This window comes from Onychostoma macrolepis, chromosome 21 (assembly GCF_012432095.1).
Source record: "Onychostoma macrolepis isolate SWU-2019 chromosome 21, ASM1243209v1, whole genome shotgun sequence".
NCBI classification, from domain to species: Eukaryota; Metazoa; Chordata; class Actinopteri; order Cypriniformes; family Cyprinidae; genus Onychostoma; species Onychostoma macrolepis.
The window spans coordinates 6,385,311-6,395,100 of NC_081175.1; the positions used below are offsets into that span (position 1 = coordinate 6,385,311).

The 9,790-nt window shown below is 38.5% G+C and overlaps 1 long non-coding RNA gene across 1 annotated transcript; it reads left to right on the forward strand.

Annotated features, from left to right (window-relative positions):
- The first annotated feature begins 393 nt into the window (after positions 1–393).
- Positions 394–2,016, forward strand: LOC131529498 (uncharacterized). Its single transcript, XR_009268113.1, has 3 exons — positions 394–1,375; positions 1,705–1,794; positions 1,881–2,016. It is a non-coding gene; the product is annotated as an uncharacterized LOC131529498 (long non-coding RNA).
- Positions 2,017–9,790: the final 7,774 nt, after the last annotated feature.

Here is a 9,790-nt window from a genome sequence, read left to right on the forward strand (position 1 = left end):
CTTCGTCGTTCCTGTTTCGTGTTTCCTGTGGATTATCACTCTGGATTCATCACCTACCATCAGCACTTCTCTTCACGACACTCATCTGACCATCGACGTCCCTGCATCACTATACTGTTTTCTCTCTGAACTGTTTCTATCGTCACTATCCAATTCAATAAACGGAGAGTTACTTGCAACTTGTTTCCGCGTTTTCAGTCATGACAGGAGGTGACCGACAGGGAAGTGACAGATAAGTTTGTTTTAATGAAACAAATCGCTTGATCTGCTTTTATGGCTATTTATTTATTTATTTATATATAAAGCCTGTAATAGGCATGTAATAAATGTGCTGTTACAATATTAGAAAATATTAGTTGTTAAAATAAAAGTTTGTGACTCCTACTGATTCTGTCCAAAAATAATCATCATATATATATTTATTATATAGTGAAACAATATATGCTTAATTTATAAAGTGGTGTAATTATTTTTTACAATTTTATTTGTTAGTCGTATATATTTTGTATTTATATAAATTTTTGCTGTAGTCTTTGAAGGACCTTTATGAGACAGCGCACCCTTTAGTTCAAAGTTGTGGAATAGCATAGTTGTTATGGTAAGTTTAGAATATTCTCATGAAATGGTTTCCATCAAAACCTTTATCACTCTATCATTACTATTAAAGAAGATATGATAATATTGAGTAACTATTAAAGCTTTTATTATATGTAACAATGTCAGCAGTGCGTTTAGGTTTCTACGGAAAAAAAAAAAACAGGCTAGCCTTGTATTAGCTTTGTGGCTTTTGTAAACCGCTGCAGGTTACATCTGTGTTTAGCCTATAGAGTCTATAAATTGCTTAACTCTTAAATTTACTGCTATTGTTATTTACTGTTATTTATTATTTAGTTTAATTTTTTTGTTGGCTTCTTGTTTCGGGCACTATTTCATCCGTCAAGATCGTCAAACTGCTTGACCACTTGAGACCTATAATGAGGCCTTTTCAATATTACCGTTGTGAATATTACTTTGTAACACATACTGTAGTATGAAACATGCTTTATGTACAACTTGTGGTGTAGTGGTTAAAGTTCTGGTCTGGAAACCTACAAGGCACGATCCATGAGCTAATCGTCATTGCATGATAAACTGAATAATTCATTTTTTGTTCACTTGAAAATTGGGTTTTCAGTGCCTTCAGTGCAGAGTCATAATAAAACATGCAGTTTAAACATATGACTTCTTTTGAGGAGTTCAAGTCTTTATTGCGGGGGTCAAACTTCCTTATAAGTCACACTGTGGATTGAGGCCTTGTTAACTACCATTTATTTGCATTTGTTTTCAGGGTACAATATTCTGCCTCCCCCATCAACAAACAATGGGTCAAATTAAGGTACATGTGTTTGTGAAATGGTTTGTATTTCTGAAAAAAAGTCAGAAAAATTATCATTTTTAATAATTGCTTACAGTAAACAGCTTACAATAATGCTTATAATTTTAATATAATACTTTATACTATCATACTCTTTATATCATATACACCAGATTAGATGATCAAAATATTTAATAGATTATTTCCTGATTACAAATAGAATCAATAATGACATTAATTTTATTTAATTATTAATTTTTAATAATTAATTAGTTTTATTTATTTAATTATTTTTTTTGTAAATTCTTAAAAGTAATTCATGACATTAACAAATGCAATGGTATATTTAGACCCCTGTCCAGTGTGTGGAAAATCCTAAAGGATCGGGTGGAGTGATAATAAATGACCGGGAGACGTTCACCATGAACAAACAACACTTGGTAGGTTTACATGCTTTACTAATTCCACTCCAAAATTGAATGACAAGTGTCTTAATATATTAAAAGACTGTTTTTGTTTTCTGCAGGTGACAGTTCTTCTCTCTAGAGTTGAAAAACTCTGTCAGACCAGTTCTGTTGTAACGGCAAGTGAAGACAAGAAAGAGAAATGCCTCCCAAGACCTTAACATCTCACCCTGTATACTTCAAATAAAGGCATTTTACCATCATCTGTGTCTTCTGTGTCTTTCAAGAGGTCTATAGCGACTTAGAATATGTCAATATGAATATGTCCCTTCCTGAATAAAGGAGCAGAAAATCTGTAAAAATAAAACATCCAACACAAAACTAGACGAGCCATTCCAATTGCAGCTATGGGGGCAAGCCCTGCTCAGCTAATGGTGGGACACTAAATCCGGACTACCCTACCTGTCCTGGAGAGGAAATTGCATCCACATCAAATCCGCCTGCAGCAAGTTGCTGCCAAGGACAAAAAAGCTAAAACAGCTTAGAAGCACTTCTTTGACAAAAGACACTCCGCTTGTACACTTCCCCACGTACACCACGTAGATCAGGTTCTCTTAAAGTTGGATGTGGAGAAAACATGGGGCACAGCAAGCACAGTGGTGAAACACACAAAGGAACCAGGATCCTGCCTGATCCAAACACAATTGGAGCTATCCTCAAACAGAACAGGCGTCAACTGCAGTGGGTTATGGAAGCACATGTGTAGCTAAATTAAATTTGAAATGTAATATGCAAAATGCAAATTAATGCATAAGTGTAGAATAGCACTGTCTGTTTGCTTATGTGCATCAATCCGAGTGTAAACAGTGAGAGATGTTCAGGCAGGTGAAAACGGTGAATAACCTATCGTGAGCCCCGCCTTGATGTAATGATTGACAGGTAGGGGGCGTGCTCGGCTCGGAATGCATTTTCAAATCCACATTGACTTAAACTATATTCATCTTGGGGTATTTAATGAAAATGCAATTGAAACGTCATACAGGTGCTGGTCATATAATTAGAATATCATCAAAAAGTTGATTTATTTCACTAATTCCATTCAAAAAGTGAAACTTGTATATTATATTCATTCATTACACATTACATTCATTAGACTGATATATTTCAAATGTTTATTTCTTTTAATTTTGATGATTATAACTGACAACTAAGGAAAATCCCAAATTCAGTATCTCAGAAAATTAGAATATTACTTAAAACCAATACAAAGAAAGGATTTTTAGAAATCTTGGCCAACTGAAAAGTATGAACATGAAAAGTATGAGCATGTACAGCACTCAATACTTAGTTGGGGCTCCTTTTGCCTGAATTACTGCAGCAATGCGGCGTGGCATGGAGTCGATCAGTCTGTAGCACTGCTCAGGTGTTATGAGAGCCCAGGTTGCTCTGATAGTGGCCTTCAGCTCTTCTGCATTGTTGGGTCTGGCATATCGCATCTTCCTCTTCACAATACCCCATAGATTTTCTATGGGGTTAAGGTCAGGCGAGTTTGCTGGCCAATTAAGAACAGGGATACCATGGTCCTTAAACCAGATACTGGTTGCTTTGGCACTGTATGCAGGTGCCAAGTCCTGTTGGAAAATGAAATCTGCATCTCCATAAAGTTGGTCAGCAGCAGGAAGCATGAAGTGCTCTAAAACTTCCTGGTATACGGCTGCGTTGACCTTGGACCTCAGAAAACACAGTGGACCAACACCAGCAGATGACATGGCACCCCAAACCATCACTGACTGTGGAAACTTTACACTGGACCTCAAGCAACGTGGATTGTGTGCCTCTCCTCTCTTCCTCCAGACTCTGGGACCCTGATTTCCAAAGGAATTGCTAAATTTACTTTCATCAGAGAACATAACTTTGGACCACTCAGCAGCCTTTTTGTTTTTAGCCCAGGCAAGACGCTTCTGACGCCGTCTGTTGTTCAAGAGTGGCTTGACACTCACACAAGGAATGCGACAGCTGAAACCCATGTCTTGCATACGTCTGTGCGTAGTGGTTCTTGAAGCACTGACTCCAGCTGCAGTCCACTCTTTGTGAATCTCCCCCACATTTTTGAATGGGTTTTGTTTCTCTCCAGGGTGCGGTTATCCCTATTGCTTTTTTCAACCACATCCTTTCCTTCCCTTCGCCTCTCTATTAATGTGCTTGGACACAGAGCTCTGTGAACAGCCAGCCTCTTTTGCAATGAGCTTTTGTGTCTTGCCCTCCTTGTGCAACGTGTCAATGGTCGTCTTTTGGACAACTGTCAAGTCAGCAGTCTTCCCCATGATTGTATAGCCTACAGAACTAGACTGAGAGACCATTTAAAGGCCTTTGCAGGTGTTTTGAGTTAATTAGCTGTGTGGCACCAGGTGTATTCAATATTGAACCTTTTCACAATATTCTAATTTTCTGAGATACTGAATTTGGGATTTTCCTTAGTTGTCAGTTATAATCATCAAAATTAAAAGAAATAAACATTTGAAATATATCAGTCTGTGTGTAATGAGTGAGTATAATATACAAGTTTCACTTTTTGAATGGAATTGGTGAAATAAATCAACTTTTTGATGATATTCTAATTATATGACCAGCACCTGTATATGTAAGTGTCTATGCATTTAAGAAAAATAAAAAGACATTTAAATCACCATTTTGCTACCCTTTTGCTGCACCTTTGGCTCAGAATGCATTTTGAAATTCTCACTGCATTTTGCTACAATTATCACGCGGTATCACAATGAAAATGCAATTCCAAGTGTCCTGCCAAATGCATTTAGGAAAAACAGCATTTAAATGATAATTTTGCTACAGTTTTTGCTTGGACATGTTAAACCTAGCTAATCAATTTGAGTAATACATTTTAATTTTAATTTAGCAACTTATAAAGCTTTAAAATAGGTTTTTAATTTGCATATTAAAACTAGTGTAGAAAATGGCAAATTTAAATGATATAATTGAATTTTCATTTTTATTTAGCACTAAATGTTGCACATATGTATGGGAAAATGTAAATTTAAATACAGAAATACATTGCCATTTTACATATTGCATTGCCATTTTGCATATTACATTTCAAATTGAATTTTGCTACACATATGCTTCCATAAATTTGATTTTGGTGTGAGTTTCACTTTTCTGTTGTAATTGTTTATAGGGTGATTAACATCCACTAGGGGTTATGTAACCTTGTTTTCTGTTTCCTAATGCTGTTATAAGTAGAGATATGCTCTATAAGTATATAAGTATAGTATTTTGTGGGAGGGAGTTGTGTTGGGGTGTGTCTTACACTACATTACCCATGAAGCTTTGGGGATAGGTTACGTCAGAGTATGCGACTGGGAACAGGGTTGATGGATATAAAAATATAAGACTGAGACGTAAGACTGGGTTGAGCTGTTGAGCTTGTTGTTCTCAATAAAATCGCCTGCGTTCCATTCGGAAGGGCTCATCCCTATGCCCTAATCCCTTCAAAGGGTTTACCCTCCAGAGTGAGAGCTTTGAAAGGTTGAAGGGTGCAGGGGACCAAACAACTGTTTCTTGAAGTGCCCTTCTGCGTCATCATCCCGTGCCCACACAGAGGCACCGTCATCATGGAAAGAATCAGCGCAAAGGATCATGGGGGCCTGAAGTGTCCATCAGTTGTACTCTTCGAAATCATTCATTCCGAAGGGCCCTTTGAAGTAGCCAGTTTTGAGCACTTCGGTTTGGAACGACCATTCAAAATGGCGGCCATGATTGTTTTCACTCCGAAGTGCCTTTCGGGGGGCGATATATCCTGTTTGGAACACACCAATCGTGTGAGTGCCTATGTGACACGTCTGGATGAGGACAGCACGAAGTACTGTGCCATCAGCACTCCATTTGGTAGATCTTCGTTCCTTAGATTGCCATTTGGAATCGTTTCTGCTTCAGAAATCTTCCACAGAGCGATGGAGAACATTATTGAAGGAGTCAGAGCATACACTGATGACATCATCATTTGGGGATTTTCACTTCAAGAGCACAACAGTAGACTGACCAAAGTTCAGCAGAAGACCAGATTAAGTGGACAGAAACTAAACAAAAACAAACTGTGAAGTCAAGGGATACAGCCAGACAGTGAGAAGATCAATGCCATTGTGAAAATGAAATGTCCCACAGACAGGAAAGGAGTACAGAGTGTCAAGGGTAAGGTGAATTATATAGGAAAGTTTATTCTGAATCTTTCTGCAAAAACGTCATGCCCATGAGAACTCCTGAAAAAGACAACAGAATTTGTATGGACAGACAAACAAACATGAGAGTGAATGGCAAGCTCATTCTTCTTCTTCGACGCCTGAAAATAGCATTAATATCTGCACCCGTATTGGAATTCTTTAATCCAACTAAGAAAACCAAAGTGTTCACAGATGCCTCTATGAATGGTCTTGGTGCAGTTTTATTGCAAGCTAATGATGAGATCTGGAAGCCAGTAGTGTAAGCTAGCAGGTCCATGACTGTTTCTTTATGGAATTATATTGAATTCCCACGGAGGGTTGTGGATTGCTCCTCTGAGTTCGATTGCTTCAGTCTGTTGTGCTGCTGAGAGGTTTGTGTTTGTAGCTCCGTGTACCTTCGCTTTTTATTGAATCTCTACTTTACTTTCAATCCCTTTTGTCTAAAGTGATAATATATAACTTAATTCCCACCATATTTCTGGTGTTATCTTTCAAACTAATTTGATCGTTCTCCTTTAAAAACCGCGAGTGCAGCTTGTTAGCCCGTTAGCTTGTCACTCGTGGTTCCATTTACATTCTATTCGCGCCTATTATTATTTTATTTTTCCTCGCTCCGTTTTCACGAGCTCATCAAACAACAGTGGTAAGTGGTAAGTTAAGTTGGTATCATTCATCAATCACGGTGAGTAATGGCTTCTTCTCCTGCTATTGTTGTTTGCACTGTTTGCCACATGTATAGTTTATCTGTCTCTGTCAGCAGCGAGGATTCACATGTGATAAATGCAGGAAATAGTTAGGCTGACAGAGAAGGTTTTAGAACTAGAGACACGCATCCAAACTTTAGTTGAGGATAGTAAGAATGTGAGGGCTGTAGATACTGCTTTGGATCGACTAGCTCAAGGAGTCCTGTACATTGTTCGGTTTCGGTTGAGCCCGTGCAGCAGGGCAGCTGGGTGACAGTGAGGTGGCCTAGTCGCGGGTCAAAACACCGCTCTTCCGTTCGATCAAAACATCAAACAGGTTCTCCCCACTCGGTGACGCACCCACCGAGAAACCTGATGAAAGTGCTCTAGTTATTGGCGATTCTGTTATGCGGGCGTGAAAATAGAGACACCAGCCACCATAGTCCATTGTTTACCCGAGCCAGAGCGCCTGACATCTTGGCAAATTTAAAAGTGCTGACTAATGCTAAACGTAAATTCAGTAAGATTGTTATCCACGTCGGCGCTAATGATGTTCGACTTCGCCAGTCGGAGATCACCAAAAATAATGTTAAAGAGGTGTGTGAACTTGCAAGTACGATGTCAGACACTGTAATATGCTCTGGTCCGCTCCCTGCTTATCGTGGTGATGAGATTCATAGCAGACTGTCGTCACTTAATGGCTGGATGTCTAAGTGGTGCCCGCAAAATAACATAGGCTTTATAGACAATTGGAAGAATTTTTGGGGCAGACCTGACCTGTTGAAAAGAGATGGTGTTCATCCCTCCTGGGGTGGTGCCGCTCTTCTCTCTAGAAATATGGCACATAGTCTTAGAGTTTGTACTTGACTAACTGGAGCCCAGGTCAGGAAGCAGACAGACTGGCTAAACCGATCGTCTGCTAGCCGCCTCACGCCACCAAAGTCAGTTAACTCTCAGCACATAGAAACTTTTTCACCTAGATATCACTCTATAGAGACTGTGTCTGTTCCCGAACTAGAAAATACAGAAAACATCCAAACCAAAGTAATAGTAACAATTTAATTGATGTTCAACAAATAAAAACGATATAATACAGATAAACACATGATAAAGCTTGGCTTATTAAATATTAGATCCCTTTCTTCAAAAGCACTTTTGTAAATGATATGTTCACTGACCATAAACTAGATGTGCTTTGTCTGACAGAAACCTGGCTAAAACAAGATGATTACATTACTTTAAACGAGTCTACACCCCAAGATTACTGTTACAAACATGAACCGCGTCCAAAAGGTAAAGGGGGAGGTGTTGCTACAATTTATAGAAATATTTTCAGTATCTCTCAGAGGTTGGGTTTCAAGTATAATTCGTTCAAGTAATGGTGCTTCATATAACGTTATCCAAAGAAACAAGTGTTAATGATAAATCCCTGTGATGTTTGTACTGGCTACTGTATACAGGCCACCAGGGCACCATACAGACTTTATTAAAGAATTTTCTGATCTTCTATCGGAGTTAGTGCTGACTGCAGATAAAGTCCTAATCGTTGGTGATTTTAATATCCATGTTGATAATGACAGAGATTCGTTAGGATCAGCATTTATAGACATTCTAAACTCAATTGGTGTTAAACAACACGTGTCAGGACCTACTCATTGTCGAAATCATACTCTAGATTTAATACTGTCACATGGAATTGATGTCAGTGGCGTTGAAATTTTGCAGCAGGCGATGATATCTCAGATCATTATCTAGTCTCCTGTATATTCCATATAGCTAAAGCTGTAAAGCCAACTCCTTGTTACAAATATGGTAGAACCATTACCTCTACCACAAAAGACTGCTTTATAAATAATCTTCCTGACTTATCTCAGTTCCTCAGCATATCCAATAGCTCAGAACAACTTGATGATGTAACAGGAACTATGGACTCTCTCTTTTCTAGCACTTTAGATGCGGTTGCTCCTTTACGCTTAAGGAAGATTAAGGATAAGAGTCCAACACCGTGGTATAATGAGCACACTCGCGCCTAAAGAGAGCAGCCGGAAAATGGGCGCAGCTGGAGGAAAACTAAATTAGAGGTATTTCGTTTAGCTTGGCGGGAAAGTACCTATCCTACAGAAAAGCATTAAAACTGCTAGATCTGATTACTTTTCGTCTCTTCTAGAAGAAAACAAACATAACCTCCGATATTTATTCAATACAGTAACTAAATTAACGAAAAATCAAGCATCAACAGGTGTTGGCATTTCCCAAGAGCATAGCAGTAATGACTTTATGAACTACTTCACTTCCAAGATCGATACTATCAGAGATAAAATTGTATCCCTGCAGCCGTCAGCTACAGTATCGCATCAGATAGCGCACTATAGACCCCTGAGGAACAATTCCACTCATTCTCTACTGTGGAGAGGAAGAATTGTATAAACTTGTTAAATCATCTAAACCAACATCATGTATGTTAGACCCGATTCCATCTAAACTACTAAAAGAGCTGCTTCCAGAAGTCATAGATCCTCTTTTGGCTATTATTAATTCATCATTGTCATTAGGATATGTCCCCAAAACCTTCAAATTGGCTGTTATTAAGCCTCTCATTAAAAAACCACAACTTGACCCCAAAGATCTAGTTAATTACAGACCGATCTCAAATCTCCCTTTTCTGTCAAAGATACTAGAAAAGGTAGTATCCTCACAATTATATTCCTTCCTACAGAAAAATGATATCTGTGAGGAATTCCAGTCAGGATTTAGATCGTATCATAGTACTGAGACTGCTCTCATTAGAGTTACAAATGACCTGCTTCTATCATCTGATTGTGGTTGTATCTCTTTATTAGTTCTACTGGATCTTAGCGCTGCGTTCGACACTATCGACCACAACATTCTTTTGAATAGACTACAAAACTTTGTTGGCATTAGTGGAAGTGCCTTAGCATGGTTCAAATCGTACTTATCTGACCGCCATCAGTTCGTAGCAGTGAATGAAGAGGTATCATATCGATCACAAGTGCAGTATGGAGTACCTCAAGGCTCAGTACTAGGGCCGTTACTTTTCACGCTCTATATGTTACCCTTGGGAGATATTATCAGGAGACATGGTGTTAGCTTTCA